The 18,271-nt window shown below is 45.4% G+C and overlaps 1 protein-coding gene across 17 annotated transcripts in view; it reads right to left on the bottom strand.

Annotated features, from left to right (window-relative positions):
- KCNMA1 (potassium calcium-activated channel subfamily M alpha 1) overlaps positions 1-18,271 on the bottom strand; it is a 712,149-nt gene that overhangs the window by 424,232 nt on the left and 269,646 nt on the right. The window lies entirely within an intron of this gene.

Genomic DNA, 18,271 nt, shown 5'->3' with positions numbered 1-18,271 from the left:
AAAATCCCCTCTGGCCAGCAGAAGGTTCAGCCATGCCAATTTTGCTGTCTTCAAGCTCAGAGACACACTTAACCCCTCTGGGTGTAGGAAAACCTGTGCCAATCTCGGGCTTCCTAAAGAATCCCACTGTTAAAAGAGGCCACCAGAAGCTGGGATGCTGAGAGGTAGCAATGACCTTGTAAATTTCCTGAGGTGTGAGACGCCAGCAATTTGGTTTACAAAGCATGGGAAGAGAGACTCACTGTGAAACTGGCAGATTTGTGGCTTAGACCAACTCAAATGTATGCAAACACAGACAGCTAGCCCCACTCCCCGAGTTTCTGAATCAGGCATTTGCATCTCTAACAAGTTTCCAGGTTGATGCTGATTCTCCAGGCACCCCACTTTGAGAAGCACTGGTTTAGGCTGCTGATTATAAGCAAGGTTCTGGAGCAAGCTGTCTAGGTTGGAGCCCTGAATCCACCACTTACTACTCTGTAACTTTAGGCAAGTCCTTTAAACTCTTCCAGCCAATGGTACCAAGTGTCAGACGAAGGCACCAAGAGCATCTTTCTCACAAGGTTGTTGTGAAGGTCAACAGAGAACATCCATTCCTTAGCAGGGTGCTTGGCAGATAGAAAGGGCTCAATTAAAGTTAAGCACATAAGGAAGAAAGTTCTGGTAGAAAGACTGCTGGACCGGGAAGCCAGGCATCCATTCCAGTTCTAGCCCTGCCACCACTGCTGTGGGATCCTGGGCAAATGGCTTCCCCTGTCTAGGCTTCATGTCCTCATTAGTAAAATGAGCGCATTGGACATTTTATAACAGACTAGGCTGCCTTTGAGCTAGAAGCTTCCAAAGCCCTTTGCTCCTCCACCTACCACACAGCACCATACATCTGGTCAGCCTCCCCAAACACTTCCTACCCGCCCAGGCTTTCCACTGCCAGGTCTCCAGCAGGATATTCCCAGACTGCCTTGGAATCACAGCCTGAAATCCTCTGCCCCGGAGGGTCCTCCTGCTTGGCTGATACCCGCCCGACTCAGTTAATACAAACTAAGGGGCCCACTTCCTCAATAGCTTAACTCAGGATCCTTGTTGCTGAAGCCCTATCACATCCCCCCATAATGTTTTCTCTCATTTGTAGCCAGCTCCACTTACAACACTCATTGATATTCTTTTGTGCTTGCACTCTCCACTGAAAGATAAGCAGGACTCATGGAAGTTCAAAGAGGACAAGTGTGGTTTCATTGAGAGCACTGTGTGCGGAAGGGTCTTGGAAGATGAGGCACACACTCTCAAAGGAAGATGCAGATCTGACATTTATTTTCACAGCCCAATCTGGGGGAGAGGGGTCTCGGGAGGAGATATGAAGTCCAAACTCTGAACTGAAGATACAAAACTCATTTCCCCCTCTGTATTTCCATTAGCCCCATTCCAGCCTGCTGTACTAGCTTTCTGCTAACAGCTGATGACAGGGAGAGGGCTCTTGTTGGCACCAGGCCACTGTGCATTTTGCTTTTATCAGATACTGGCAAAATTTCCCCATCAAGGAAGATAAATTCGAGGCGTTATTAATAAACCTCTGAATGTGGAGATCAGATCTGGCTGGCACTCTTAATGATCCCATCAGCAGTGAACCATTTCCAGCCGGAGGAGCCCAGAAATTTATGATTCTATGGAAGGCAACCTGAAGGCTGGAATCTCCTTGCCTGGCTCCTTGGGGAATCTTGAGCCCAACTGTGGCTTCCCTGGGGTTGGGGGGCACTCCCCCATGACCCCAGGTGAAGCAGGAGCTGAGGGAGGAGGGACACTGACAGAAAAAGCCCTGAGTAAATGTCACCCATCATTGTTTTGTATCCAGAGAGTGCTAAGGGTTTTGTGCCAATCATCTCATTTAATTTTTTTAAAGATTTATTTATTTACTTGAGGGGGGAGGGGCAGAGGGAGAAGGAGAGAGAATCTTAAGCAGACTCCAGCACCGAGCGGAGCCTGACGTGGGGCTCAATCTCATGACCCTGAGATCACGACCTGAGCCAGAACCAAGAGTCGGATGCTTAATCAACCACGCCACCCAAGCACCCCTCATTCAATTTTCTTAAGTTCAGTGAGGGAAGTACTATTTTTAGGCAAGGACACTCCGGCTAGGAGAGGTTATCATTAGCAATAGAGGCATCATCGTATCGGCTCACGCCTACCGACCGAGTGTTTTCCAAGTGACGGAACTTCGGATTTTGCCTGCATTTCACAACAATCCTACCAGCTAAGCACTGCTGCTCTCCCCACTTCTGAATCGGCACTCACGGTTTATAGAGGTTAAGTGTGTCGTTCAAGGTCATACAGCAAAAATGCTTAGCCGATACTGGGATCCATGTCTGCTGGATTCTGAAGGCCATGCTGCCACGTGTTGCCCCCATTACAGGGGTGTGTAGGGGATAGCACTAGAGAGGACCCTCCGGCCCACTGCTCCCTGCTGCCATACATGGCTCACCCACGGTTCTGCTGCCTTCCCACAAGAAAGCCGCCCGAGTTCCTGGCTACATCGCACTGGACGCCATGGCACCAGCGTTTGGTGCAGGGCCTGGCACTAGGAGGCATGCTTTAAATCTTCTATATATAAATCAACTGATGAGCAGTCCCCACTCATGTTCTGGAAGACTTTACAAATGCGTCTCATTCCACTCTCCTTTGGGAGAGCTAAAATTAGGCTCCAGAAAAAGTGAGTTGCAAAGTTCACTAAGAGGCCTTAGAGCAAGGCAGTGGGGACACTAAAAAAAAAAGGAACCCCCCAAAATCCTGTAGAGGGAGAGCTGAGCACCAAGGTGGCCATCTGCATAGGACTTGTAATCATAGTAACAGCACAGACACGTCTAAGTCCTTAAGCCCTTTACAGTTGTTAACATAGTTCATCTTCATGGCAACCCATTTTACAGATGGAAAAAGTAAGGCACAGCAAGGTTGAAGTACTTGCTCAGGGGCCTACAGGTCATGAGTGGGAGAGCTGGGATAAGAACCCAAGCCATTTAGCATGACAGCCTGTGATCTCCCCCTCTCGGCTTACTGTGTCCCAGTTGTTGGCTGTGTGCAGGGATGGGGAGGCTCTCCCAGGCCAGAGAGAGTTCTCTGAAAGTCCACCATCCCAGGCCTCAAGCTCAGGCTGAGAGGAAAAAGCAAGGCATTTGCAGCAGCTGGAGGTTAAATTCTGAGTAATTAACATGTTTATCCATCATAGCAGAATTGTTCCCCAGAGAATTCAAGTGTCATTTCACTGTGCCTTTAATTCAGGAATGCTTTTACTGCGTCTTGCCAACAAATACTAAGAGGGAGAGGGGTTGGCACTCCTTGACAGAAAAGGGAGGGAGCAGAGTTTCGGCCTGAACCAAATAGAGGAAATGGAGCTCTCATCCACATGGCCAGCCACATCTTCCAGTACAGATCCTCCAACTCCCCTCTTGTATTCATGTATTGATACAACAAACCAGCACATAATGGTTATCTATCCATTCCCAGTAGTGCTCGAAGAGCTTCACAAAATATTAACTCTTACCAGCCTTATGAGGTTTTACAGAGGAGGAAAAGGAGCACAGAGAGGTAAGGTAACTTGTCCACAGTCACAAAGCTAGCAGGAAATAGAGTAGTCTGCAGTCACAATCCATCCCCTTCGTCCCCTCACCCCCAACCCACCCCTACCAGAGCCTTCCCCGCCTTCCTGCCCTGCCAGAGCCTAAAGCCTGCCACCCCAAGCACTCCCTCGCTTGGGGCCTAACAGCCCATCCACACAGCCCTTGTCCCCACCAACCCCCATTCCACACAGGCTGCCTCATGGTGTTTATATTCCACGTGCGTGTGTTTTGTCTCCCACTAGTTTTTCATCTCCCCGAGGAGCGAGACCATATTGTCAATTTCTATGGATTCCCAGAACATCATAAATACTTCAAAGTAATAATAACAACTGCCATTCATCCACGTGAATGCAAGCTCCATGAGAGCAGAGACCTGTGTTTGTCTGTTTGTTCTCTGCTCTATCCCCAGGGTCTGGTAGAGTGCCTGGTACAAAGCAGGCCCTCAAAAAATATTGCTGCTGAATGAATGAGCCAACACATTAACTTAGCACTAATCATGTGCCAGGCATTCTAAAGGGAGCTCCATACACACTCTGCTTTATCACTGTGGATGACAGAGGGAATGAAGGCATACGTAAATAAGTGAAGGAGTGAGTCAACCAATGAATGAGTGGCCAAGGGAAGCTATTCCAAGGCTGGCATCCTGTCCATTGCCCACAACACCCACTCTTCACAGGTTGTTTTGCCCCCCTGCCTGCCATCCCCCCACCAGCTCCTGGTCCAGGGCTCCTAGGCTGCCATTCGCCTCTGGGCATATTGGGGGAGCCACTCTCCAGAGCCAACTGTTCACCAGCACAAGTGAGAATGGTCAAGGAAGCTTTCTACAACCTACTTTGGAGAATCCTTGGAGCCTTTGCTCCTCTAACAGGCTTAGAAGTCAAGGCTGGATGCAGAGTGCCAAGAGCTGCTTTTCTGAGCGAAGACAGTGCTGCCCCCATCCCATGTCCTCCCTTGGCTACCTGCCCACCACAAGGCTTCCCAGCACAAGGCAAAAGAGGCAGAAATGCATTCACTCACGTATTCATTCACCCACAAACATGCCTCAAGCAACTGGGCACCTACTGAGCCCAGAGTAGTTCTGTGCTCTGCAGGGGACATACACATAAATAAGAAACAGTCCTTGACCTTGAGGAATATTTGATCTAGGAGGAAAAAATAACAGGTATATTAACTCAGATGTTGGCCATCTCTGGCTTATTCAGCGCCTGCGCAGAGATGTACAGCCTCTAATTTTGCCCTGAATGACTTATACCCTAACTGTGGTACTAGTTTGAGACCCTCCCTCCTGCCCCCACTCCATCTCAGGCTCCCAGACACAGGCAATAAGGAACAACCCATACTGCCGAAGATTTCACAGGTAAGGTGGAGAAAGGATAGGAATTGCCTAAATGGGTCTAATAGGGGATTCTGAATTCACCTCAGTTCCTTCCAGGCCATGGTACAACCAAGGACTCCTTCTCCGACCCTTCCCCTCACAGCCCCTCCAGGTAGAAACATGGTCCTGATAAGCCAAAGTCCCTCACTCTCCCTGCTAAAGCCCCTGGACCCTCACCTTTCCACTACTGTAGGCTCTATCCCTATGGACATCATCAGGGATATTCACAACTATTCCAATTCTTTCCTCTTTTGGGGCAATTGGTGGAATACTTTCCTGTCTCCTTTAAAGTTAGGTGTGACCAAGTGGTTTGCTCTGGCCAATGAGTCATGGCCAAAGTGTATGCCATTTCTGGATGGGAGCTTCCAGCCAGGGCAGTGCACCACTGTCTTGGGCGAGGATGATGTTGGAAGCAAATGCCAAGATGGAGCTTCTATTGGTTTGTTTCACTCTCTGACTTTAATGAGGAGTCACTCTCTTTCCAAACCCCTGCCCTTCCTGACATTACATATGTATGGAGCATAAATAAACCTTTCTTGCATTATGCCACTGTCAGGGGTGTTTGTTACTGTAGCAGAGTATGGCCTAACCTGACTGATAGAGCCTGTTTGATGTACCACAACTCAGCTCTGCCCTGATCTACAGGTAAACTGTCATACTCAACTAATTCTGTCACTCTCCAAACAAAAAAAAGGTCCTCCAGGTAATAGAATCCACGCAAAAAAAAAAAAGAATCCACACTCTGCAGAAGATAATTTATGGCATCTTTTGATAGCTTGAACATTCTTCCTGAGGTCTCACCCCTGGCTCTTAAAAGACTCATCAACATAGTTTTTTTTTTTTCTAAACAAAATGGTGGAGACACCAAAAGGAATTCTGGAAAAGAAGCGTCTACCTGGTACAAAAGAACTCTGCTCTGGTAAGTGTCGTGAGAAAGGTGACTGTGGGACACAAGAAGTAATGGAATTAATTTGGACACAAGATGCCTTCAAGAGGGAGGTGATATCCCCCAAATCCTCATGAAGGCTATTCTGGAAGAAAAAAAATAGTGAACAATGCCCTCAGAAACACATTTGAAAGTAGCTCTGAACTCTAAAGCTGAGGCTGAGGCCCCAGGCAAACCTGAAGAAAGAAGGAGCTCCAGTGGCTTGAAGAGCTCTGCATCACTGGGCTGAACCCTCCTCCTTGCCAGACAAGCGTCAGAGCCTTTGCAGGCCCATCCACTCCTGCCCGCCTCCCAGCCTGCTCCCCAGGCCAACATGCACAACGGCAGGCACTTCCAGACTTGGATGCCGCCTCACTTCTCTCTCCTTCGTACCTGCCAACCCCTCCACATCTGAGGAGGGCAGACAGTTCACTTGACCTATATATGGTAGGACACGACTCCAGCCTAAGAGTTACAAGAAAAAAACCTGAACACACCTAAAGTGTTCAGGAAGCATGTGTTTAATGTGATAGAAATCAACCCCAGAGCCAAGGCTGACCCTTCACCACCCAAACCCATGTCATCGTCCACATTTAGGGTCAGACCTCTCAGGCTACGCAGGTCCTCCACTCCAGCATCCTACTCACACTCACCCCACTATCCTCTGTCCTAAGTGGCTCATCTCTCTCCTTCACATCCCCCATCAAAATGTATCTGACTTGTGTCCCATTCTCTCAGGGGTTTTCTAAGGAAGTCATATTTATGCTGTTAATGACTTACTCTTTTTCCCTCCCTAGGAAGGTATTTATATTTAATCAAACCACTTGCGGGATGACATACCTTTAATGTAAAGGCATGCATTACTCATAATGGAATTTTTCAGTACTCAATCAGTCATGAGGGACAAAAGACCTCTTCCTGAGTATTCACCCTCTATGTCATTCTATAGCTCACATATGCCAAATAAGTCTCTTACACACAACTACAAAAATACCATGTAAGTGCCCATTCTCAAGTAAGTGACTTTTGCCCTTGCCAGAGGAGAAAGGATCAGATTAGTTAACTCTAATGAGTGGTAAAAGTCCCTTAAAGAGGAAGCCACTTCTCCCACAGACAGAAAAGCAGCTCTAAGAAGCCCAAGTCCTGAGGATATTGTCAGTGAAAACATACACAGGCTGCAGCCGGTTATTAATCAATTAATTCTCAGCTAGCTTTGCCCCAAGTCATCCAGCAGAGGGAATAAGAAGAGATTTACAAGCTGTGTGCATTTAAATTAATATTTTTAAATGGTGGGAATGTGTAATTAATATTTTCAAAGAACACATCCACACCAGATCAGACAGTGGTGTTATTTTTTACCCATGTCAAATATGCCTCTTTTTAATTCCTTTCTGGGAAGAAGACAACAGCTCTAAGTTTGTTTTGTTTTGCTTTTCTTCTTCTGAGACTCAAAATAACCATGTTCTTTCTGCTTCAGTAAATCACTACTGCAGCTTGAAAGAGTTCCTAGAAAGTTATAGTTTCATTCAGTCTTTAGGAGGAGAAGCAAGCTACAAATGCCAAGACCTTCGTGCACAAGGAAGTCTGCTGCAGGACAGTATCAACCTCATTAATCAGGATACACAAGATTGTGCTGCAGTAACAAAGAAACCCTAAAATTTAAAGACTTACTATTTCATCATTTATTTCTCACTCATGCAAAGTCATTTTGGGTCAGGTGGCTCTCCAGGGTAGTTTGTTTGAAAAGATGACATCCAGGCTGGTTTTAACTTGTGGCTCTACCATCTCAACATGGTCTCTATAACTGCCATGAGAGGGCAAGGAAAAGCATGGGGAAGCAGGAAGGAGCTTTTAACTATCCTGGGCTGGAAGAAACACACATCATTTCTGCTCAGAGTCCACCCAACTGCAAGAGGTCTTGGAAGAGTGGGAGAGTCCATGGTTATTTGGTGGTCATCAAATGTCTCTCCACACTGGTTATCAGTGGGCAGTGTTGGGACACTTTATCCACTTAGCAACTGTTGGATTCCAGCCCTTAAATTTTGTGCTCCAAGTTCATTATGAAACCATCAGCAGAAGTGACAAAAGGATACGAATACCATGAAGCTCACCAGGTATGTGGCACAGGTATGTTTATTAGAACCCGAAGTTTTCTTCTTTTTGTCCACTAAGTATCCCAGAAGGGCCAGATGGAACTACTTCCTGTGCTTTGGGAAGAGAAGAATAAACCAGAGGAGGGTCACCTTGAGCTTTTGATGATAGCTCTGCTCCTCAAAAGGAGAATAAAAGCTATCAGGGTGCAGAAGGGAATGAGAACTGGCCAAGAGCACCCACACTGGGAAGATTTCATCACAAATTTTCCTCTGCCTGGGAGCTGGTAGATAAATGAGATTGTTGTTCCCAAACACTGGAAGGAGGACTGGCTGTTAAAAAATATAGAGTCTAGAAATTCGAAGTTGGCCAATCTAGTGTGGAATCCAGGAATCTGCATATTAGCAAACAACCCCAGGTAATCTGATACATAGCCATATTTGGCAGCCATTGCCCTGGAGAAAAATATAAGGTTTCACTAGCACCAGGATTGACTTATTCAGTCTTAAAATAAGAGCCAAGACCAAGTAATTGGTTTGGAGCCAACCAAGATCAGCAGACCACTCAGCTCCCACCAACATCTGACAGAGGCAAAGGGCCTGAGGCTGGTCTGCATTTGAGAACAGACTGGCACATCAAAAAAGTGATTAGGGGGCACCTGGGTGGCTCAGATGGTTAAGAGTCTGCCATCAGCTCAGGTCATGATCCCAGGGTTCTGGGATCGAGCCCCACATCGGGCTCCTGGCTCAGTGAGGAGCCTGCTTCTCCCTCTCCCTCTGCCTCTCTCCCTGCTCATGCTTTCTCTCTCTCTCTGTATCTCTGTGTCTCAAATGAATAAATTAAAAAAAAAACTTCAAAAAAGTGATTAGTGGGGCACCTGGGTGGTGCAGTCAGTTAAGTATCCGACCCTCGGTCTCAGCTCAGGTTGTGATCTCAGGGTCGTGAGATTGAGCCCTACATCAGGCTCTGCAGTCAGTGCAAAGTCTGCTTGAACTTCTCTCTCCCACTCCCTCTGCCCCTCCTCCTTATGTGCTCTCTCTCTCAAATAAATAAATAAATCTTTTTTAAAAAAGTGATTGGTCCCCTCATTTGGCAACCAAGGTTCTTAGAGTTGGATTTTCCCTTCAGTGACAAATGGAACTCCCTAGAAAGATGTTTATAGGCTTGGAAGAATGGGTTTGAGATGGGAACAAAGCCTTTGCTGATGGTAAGCACTGGCCTTTCCATCCCATGCCAGTTTGGGAACCCACTGGAACACAGGCACATATATGGGCCTAAAAGAATAGGACTTTGCTCTGGATCTGTGGGTTTGCCCTCCTCAATTGTGGTCAGGCCCATCACTATAAAAGAGCATAATTTTGTGGCAAGAGATCTGTCATACCTACTGAGCTCTGTGTGTGGGGGAGGGGGGGTGTGATATGAACATGTAGACAGATTAGGTGAGCTGAGAATGCTAACTTAGCGATTGAAGAAAAGACGCATAATATATAGTAGGTATATTTAAATGTGTTTTCCACTTCTCTATCATGCCTCATGTATCACTGTAAACTCTAAAGGTCAAGTTATCATATCAGACCGGTGGGATCTCCCTCCTGACATAGAATGAAGGACCAGAGGCAAGTGAATTCAGGGAAAGGGGATTGAGGGATAAGGGTGTTCCAGATTGAGAATGGGCTCAAAGCAGTAGTGCCATCTACCAGCTTAGGGCTGTCATAGGCGAGCCCTGAAGGCAATTTCTGGAGAGAACATTTTATTAGCTTCTGAGTTATCCTGAGGGAGATATTCAGATGTTGGGTTACTGGATCTAGTTGGGCAAGACAAGAGACTAAGAAGTCATGTCTCTTCTGGGGATTCTGGGGCAAGGCGAACAATGAAGCAAAAGAAGTGGTTCTCTAGAACACCTGTGACTCCGTTACAGACCACCGCTTGCTACTGGAGTGGAACAGGACCAGACAGTGCAGCACCCACTGGACTCTGCCCACCCTCCAAACTGATCCATGCCCTCTAAAGCAGCAGTGTGGTGGCTTATTAAGGCCAGGTAGAAAGTGGCCACTTTCCCAGCTGAAAAAATTCTCAAACACTTCTAGTGTCCTTATCTATAAAATGGGACAATTAGAACCACCCCCCTTGGGGCCTGGTGAGAAATAAATGATGTAATGCAATTAAAGAACCCAGTACCAAGCCTGGAACATTATAAGTACACAAAAGCCTAGGTCTTAGCTTCCTCACCCAGAATGGCACCCACCCTGCCCATCTCACCAAGCCACTGGGAGATGATAAAAAGGCATAAGCCCTATAAATACTAAAATCCTTGTGGCTCTGTAAGCAATTTTTGTCATGTTCTTAGCATTCCTGAATGTACATAGTAAGAGTTCAATCCATGCTCCATCCTATCTAGAAATGGTTTCTGTCAGTAGCTGGAAAGCCAGGCCAGGATGGAGGCATTTCAAAGTGTCCAAGTCATCTGAACCGAAGTTGCAACTTTAGGGTTAGCAAGGAAGGAACTGGGGAAAAGCAGACTTCTGAATAATCAGTATAGCTCTGGGGACTCCTCACACACGCACAGGTGTGTGTGTGTGTGTGTGAGAGAGAGAGAGAGAGAGAGAGAGAGAGAGAGAGAGAGAGAGAAAGAGACAGACAGACACAGACACAGAAAAAGAGATAAGTTTGAACTGACCAGGAGGCTTCCCTTCATTACTATGTGGATTTGAAATGCCAAGACTACGGCCTGGTCAGACCACTGAGGAAGAAAGACAATAGGAAAACAGAAGGCCACTCAGGATGCAAACACCTCATCGTTGCGGTGCAATAAATGGATTCACCCTTTTGCTAAATGTCAAGTTAATATTTCTCTTGGCACCAGCTGTGTTCTGCCCTCCCCTCCTTCCCCCCACAGCAAGCTTGGCCTCCCGGAAGCCTGCCCTTCAGCAACCACCCAGCCTCAGCACTGGGAATTGAGGAGGGCAGGAGTGGCCAGCACAGTAAACACAAACACATCCAGTCCAGCAGTGGAGGGGAAACAGCATTTTGTGGAGTGATATCCTCTGACAGCCCCGAGCTCTAGCTGGGGGGAGCTCTGGGCTTCAGGCTGCAGCTTTGGCAGCTGACTGTGCCAGCGAGTGCCACTAACAGAAGTTCTCCCTGTCCTGCTCACGGGCAGGGAATAGGCAGGCAAGGAAAGACAATGACCTTCAAAGCCAGCTACCAGCTGGGACCATGTGCGCACCTGCACTGCCCCAGGTCTCCTTGTCTCCAGGCCACCCTTGACAGTATCAGTAGTGTAGCTCCAAAGAGAGGAGAGGTTGGCCCCATTCTTCTGAACTCACATGGCCCTTTGAGTTTGCCCCTTGCCCAACCCTATCATTCAGGATGATGGTTGTCTGTTTGGGGGTCTTCTCCCCTATTCATTAGTGCAAGGTCTGTGTCTCTGGCCTGGAACAAAGAATGTGCTCAGTAGACTAGAAGGCCATTCATTCATTCCTCAGACCACTCTACACTTCGTTCTCTTCTAACTTTCCACCTTCTTGACTGCAAAAACCATTCAAGTACTGCCTACTCCAGTGTCCTCCCCTTCCTGTTCACTTCCACTGTCCTTATCACTCTTACGGCTTAGCTCAAGGCCGCCTGCAAGTCTTACCTTCTCCATGAAGCCTCTACAATGTTCTGGTTTTTTCTAAGCTTCTATTGTACCAGATTAACTGCATTCCCTATATGGAGCTTCATAATAGAAAGCTTTGTAATAGTTATTTTAACACCTCTGAACCTAATCTGTAAGCATGCTTAATAATAGGTTTGCCATACGTTTTAAATGAAGACTAACATAAAGCACGTAGCGCAATGTCCGGCACATAGTAAGTGCTCAAAGTAGGTTTTTGTGATGATGGCAGCTGTTTAAATACACATGATGGTGACAGTGACAGTGGTGGTGATGATGATGGTGACGGTGCTATCTCTGTTTTATATCTCTGACCCTAGGGTGTCATCCTCTGCTTATTTTGTCTTAATAAACTTCAAATCTTAATCCCAATGCTTTACCCTTGGTGGAAGTTTTATCAACAATGTTAACACTACTGAAAATATTTTGTTATTAATATTAATCATGTTTGCAGTTTGATAGCATAGAATCATGTAGAAAGCATTGGATTAGGGGTCAAACATTGACTTTAGTTCTTTTCCTACTCTGGGCCTCAGTTTCCTCTGCTATATAAAAATGAGTTTTCTACAAGGATCTGAGGTTCAATCTAGCGATGATATTGCAACTCTGTGGTTATTAATGAGATTAGTTGACACCAAAGTGAAGCCCTTCCTCCATCCATATGGTCATCCTTACCCAATATGACTTGGTACACAAATGCAAGCCTACCAGTGGGGAAATGGAAGAAACCGGGATTTGTGTCAACCAACCAACAGGACGCCAGTGCTCACTGAGACATACAAATGCTTTCTGTTTTAAAGGTTACTCCAGGCAGCATCACGGTTGACATTCCCCCTCCCAGCAGCAGGTTAGCAGATGTCACAACACAATGATCCACACTGGAGATGCCTATTAACTCTCCTGCATGGCACACCCAGTTTTGCTTCTGAGCTCACACTTTATGACTCTTAATGCAGCTTCATATTGCCATCCCTAGCTTCTAAAGTGTCACGACCCTCTTGTCTAAAGAAGCTTGGATCATAAGCAGAACAAGGGACTGAGCATCAAACTGTATCAAATACCAACCACATCTCCTACATCTCTACTCAGAAAAGGTTATCCTTCCCTTTCCACCCTATAGACCCCCTGGGGGTGGACACAGGATTACCCTGAAGTTCAGAGTGTGGGCTCTGTTCCACTAATTATGACCTAACTGGGTTATCTTGAGCAATTTACTTAGTCTCTCTGTGTCCCATTTTCTTCCTCTACAAAACTGTAATACATTGCCTAGGAATGTTGTGGTTGTGGGGATTGAATAAAATAACATATGCAAAGCACTCAGGGCAGAGGCTAGCTCACAATATGCATGCAATATATGTGCATTGTCATTGCCCATGATGTTGTTATCATGTAATGATATTGAAGAACAGGTAAATGAATTTCTTTATTTGATTGTGGCACCAACCACACTAAAGAACCAAAATCTTAAGTAGGCAGGCCATACTGTAAGGCAAAGTGTCGAACCTGTCAAGTCCTAATAAGGCCAGAGAAAGCAAAAAAGGGCCAGTACCAACTACGCAGATTATCCTTGGAAAATGTTTAAAGCATTATACACCCTGATGTGAGCATGTGTATATTCAGACAATGCTAGTATGACTTACTACAATGCTTAGAAATGTGTCTTATGGAAGATGGAAGATAAACTGAGGCAAGAATACAGGCGTAACCTAAATAAAATGTTTGCCCTTTCCATCACCCAGAGCCCTGTCCGTGGTCCTGAAATTTACAAGTCCACAAAGGCTGATGGGAGTCATGACTTCTGAGAAACTGCCAAGGAGGAAAGAGAGAGATTCTTTGGAATCATTCAAATAAATGCAGTTATTGAGAATTAATGTGTTTTGGCTTAATAATTGGGCTTCCTCACCTATTGTGCTCCTGATTTTAAACTTATCATAAAAAAATAAAAAAAAAAAAACTCACAAAACCTCATAATGCAGACCAGAGCTAACATAAATTACTTGGAGAGTCATTGGCTCCCCTCTGTTGGCCTGGATAATAAGAAATTGAACATAGATCTTCTATTCTAAAATGAGTTAATTCTTCTATTCTCTAATTTACCTACTGCAAAGAGGTGGCAGGGAATATTTATTGAGAGTGAGGCTCTGGAAGCAAACTGCCTGGATTCCAATCCTAACTCCTCATTTATCAGGAGGCAACGCTGGGCAAGTTCCTTCACCTCTTCATGTCTCAGTTCATTCATCTATAAAAATGATCATAAAAATAGTCCTCAGATCATAAAGTTATTTTTAAAATTAAGTAAGATAATGTACCTAAATTACTTAGAAAGTGCACATACCATAATAAGAACTGAGTATAATTATTATTGTTATTAATATTATAATTGTCTTTTGTTGTCATTAATGTCAAATTAGACTTAAAGATGAAACCTTTTTTCCTCCTATATTTTGGTTTGCATGGATGCCCTTCCTTCTCTCTGCTCCTATTAACTGCTCCCTTCTATCATGTTCCTGAGCAAACTCTGGAGACAGATCAAGTAAGAAATGAGGGAAGTTACACTCACCCACCCACTGAGCTCAACATAAAAAGAACTCAGACATTCCTTAAAATGGGAGACAGCAAAAACACAAAGGCCACAATTCTCCTAAAAGCCATCAAGAGCTCAAGTGTCCTCAGTCCATATCACAACAGAGCCACTCTCCACCCCTTGCTCAGCCATGCTTGAGGCCACCCTCCACTTGCTTCTCCATCAGTCTGTCAGCTCCCAGAGGAGCCCAGCAGGCTCACAGGGCTGACACAAGCTGTGCAGATCACCAAAACCAAGGCCCCAGTTGTGTGGCTTCTTTGAAGAATGGTCAATGCTAACTCAGTGTTCTCAGTCCATGACCCAGAAACTCTAGCAGTCATGACGGAAGACAAACAGTGATAATGACCCCATCTGATACTGAACTCACAAAACTTTCCTAAATACTGCCGTGTATCTAACTTCCTTCAATCTTCTTAGCATCCCTCCAAACCAGGCAATTAGTGTCATCCCCACTATAAGGAAAAGGTAGCTGAGGTCAGAGATTGATGTGCCTTGGTAAAAGTCATACAGCTACCAGTGAATGGAAAATTCAGGACAGCCCAGGCTGTCTCTTCAGACAGGAAGGTTTAGTGGGGAAAGCATGGAAAAGCAGCCAGACAGAACTCTGAAAACCAGTTTTACCACTTACTAGCTGCATGACTTTGGGCAAGTGACCTAACTTTATGAGGACTCGCTTTCCTCATCTGTAAAATGGAAACAGTATCTCTCATTCAGGATGTAGGAGAGTGAGCAATAATGTGAGCAAAGCACTGAGCATACTGTCTGGCATAGAGATGGGGTTAAATAAGAAGACACTCTTGTCGTTATCGTCGCTATAAGTCAGCCAGTTCTCTTTCTAATGTGCAGAGACACACAGAATCTGCACTAAAGGAGGCAGTAACATAGAAAATGCTGGTGTCCTACTGTCCCCTCCCCATCTATGCTCTCTGATGTACTTGCCAATCACATGCCTGAACTGAGAAAGCTCATTTATCACATGTGGCTTATCTGGAAAATTTTACATCCCATTCTGGCCTGACTCACCCCACTTTGGCATATTCCCAGGCTCCTAACACCGACTGGCAGTAGGTCTGAGCACGGGGACTAACTAATAACTTAGAAAACCTGCTCAAGCTTATGTTCAATTTATATAATAGTGCTTTACGACATAAGTATCAGGGCAACCGTGGGTCAATGAAACACATCCATTTCCATAAACAGTTGTTCGTGTCTTCACTAGGTAGAACCAATAAGGATGAAATAATGCTGGAGGCAGTGCAAGGCATTTTATGATATCAATATTCAACCACCACCAAAATCCTCATTTTTATTTAATAAATATAAAAAGTATCAAGAAGCTACATAATCTGTCCCCCTCCCCCAAACTGCCCTATGGAGCACCGCAAAGCCTTTTTTAAACAAAGCATATTTTGGATTAACACCCCTTCTGGCTTTTCCAGGCTGCTAGTTCCTTTCATTTAGTAGATAATCAAGAGCTGTCTGTAATCAATTAAGTGATACCATGCTATACATAGATGGGATTCCCTCCAGGCTACAAATATTCATAGCACTGAGTATAATTTTCAGGGCCCTGGAAATACATTGTGGGATAAGACATAGTCCCAGCCACCAAGAAGTCACCACCCAGTGTAGGAGACAGCTTATAGAGGCAATAATGGTGTGGTGGACCAAGTGCTTGGGGCTGGGGGAGCACAGCGGAGAGGTATGTTGCCTGAACTTTGAGCATTTAGCTCAGAGCTGAGACCTAAGGGGGAACAAGGGAGGAGAGGGGGGGACATGAGAGGAAGTTGTCCGGGATCAAGAAAACACTGGAGCAAAAACCCATTTGTCACAGAGCTTGGGGACCTCAGTGCAGCCACTGAGGTGGTGAGTGGCAAGAGATAATCCATAAAAGCAGCAACTCCCAGTCACCCACCCAACATTGTTCTTCACTTGCTCAAGAGCTGAAACAGCTCCCAGCTGCTGCCACCTTCTGCCAGCAGGGCTGGTTCCAGGTGAGCTGTTCTGCCCAGGGGTCATGGATGATACGGTGTCTCCTTTGGGCGGCTCAGCCCTGCCTCCACCTGACTTCCTGGGTGGCAGAATAGACAGGCCTACCATCTGTTTCCCTCCCCAGAGCACCAGGCATGGAACACTGGGGATTTGTGGGGTCACCAGGCAGAGCTAGCAGAGTTTGGGAGCAACAGGGAACTATGAACACATCTGTGGGATGGCAGCAAGGAAGCCAGAAACGACAGGCTAGCAATCAAAAGGAGAGAAATGGAAACAACAGACACACGTGGCTCTCAGAAGAAAGTCATTTAATCAGCCCTAGCCCAGCTTCCAAACTTCAAACTCAGAGAGATACTGGACTCATTTAGCACATGATTGAGTCTATGTGTTAACCTCGTGACGGGCAACTTTTCTGGTTTCAAAGGTGAAATTAACAAAAAGGAGATTCTTCTCTTTTCACCAAGTGGGGCCCTTACCACACAGAAAGACTCAGCAGCCGTGAATAAAATAAACACAAGTTTTCATTCTGCTTCCTGCCTGGAGCTCCAGGATGACCTCACAAGGTCAAGGTGGGTCTCAATCCTGCCAGCCAATTCTAGAAGATCAACCAGCAAAGGCATAGATGATACAAGGCAGGATGTGAGTCACATTATCTTGGACTTCCCTGGACAGAGGGCCTGTTGGCTCTGGTCTTAACAGACTAAACAGGTGAGACACAGCATGCATCAGGAAGGGCCTGGCAAATAACCCACAGTCCTCTCAAACCACATCACCACAAACCAGTCTCATGCGTAGAATTCAAAAATAACCCGTGTGCCTAAATTCGAACTACCACACTGCAACGTTCAACTCATTTTGGGTTCAGGATGCTAACCAGAGCCTCCGAGCATTTGCTCAAAGGACCCAGGCATCTTGAGAGGGATCTCCCCTGGCTAGAACTCCAGTACCTCTTGCATTAGAGGATATTTCGGATGAGGTGTACTCTTGTTGCCTGAGAATACGATGGAGTGACTACAACTGCTGAAGTGTTGCCTAATTGAGGATCGACTTTCAAGAGGATGTGAGTGTGAGGTATAATTGGCACATTTTTCATGCTTCTGAGACTAAGCTGTGAGCTCCTGAGGAGGCAGAACCCACTTCCTCATCTCACCCAGCACCTGAAGCACATAAAGGTATTTCAGTACGTGTGTGTGTCGAGTGGATAAACAAATGAAAGAAACATGATATTGGGTGAATGACTGAAACAATAAGATAAAGTGAACCCTTCTTCAGATATTCGATCAGTATTTACTCAATAATACCCCCACAGAAGAGTCCCAAGTCACCCACCTGACCCCTCCACACCCTCTTCTCTTTGCCTTGTGTTATTTTTCTCCAGGCTGCTAATTATACCATCCAAACTATAAATATTTTACTGGAAATGTGTTTGTTTTCACATACATGGAAGGAAGGTCCAAAGAGCAGGCATTTTCAGCTCATTTGTTTACTGCTGTTTCCCCATCACCTACTACACTTCACTAAACATTTTAGGAGAGTTTTAATCATCAGACTTTTAAAACTTGCTCCATCTCTAAATAGAAATGACCGAAGCTCTTTCTGCTCCATGTACCAAGGCTCTTTATATGTGTAAATTAATCAAACAATTCAGATACATTTGAGGACCCTTATTCTAAGCAATGTATCCATTTCATCTTGCATGTCTTTTCAAAAATCTTTGCAATTTGGCCCCAATGTACCATTTGAGCGTTATTACATCCTCAACATTATCTTCATCACCACAACCATCAATATCATCACCATCATCAACAGTTACAGAAAACATTTATCACTGCCTGCTGAGTGCAATGTGTTCTGATAATAGGTGTTTGGGGGACATAAAACAAATAGGATGCTGAGGTCTCTGTCCTCAGACTGCCCGTCTGATAGAAACATCAAAACATACTTATGTATGTTTCATATACTGAGTGTCAAAGGAGAGGTTAATATATGTCTGATAGCAATATAATAATGCAAGCTACCTAGGAAACTTACGTAGCCATATGAAAAA

This window comes from Leptonychotes weddellii, chromosome 6 (genome assembly GCF_054177405.1).
Source record: "Leptonychotes weddellii isolate Sample4059 chromosome 6, ASM5417740v2, whole genome shotgun sequence".
Taxonomy (NCBI): Eukaryota; Metazoa; Chordata; class Mammalia; order Carnivora; family Phocidae; genus Leptonychotes; species Leptonychotes weddellii.
This window is presented reverse-complemented; position numbering and strand designations above follow the sequence as displayed.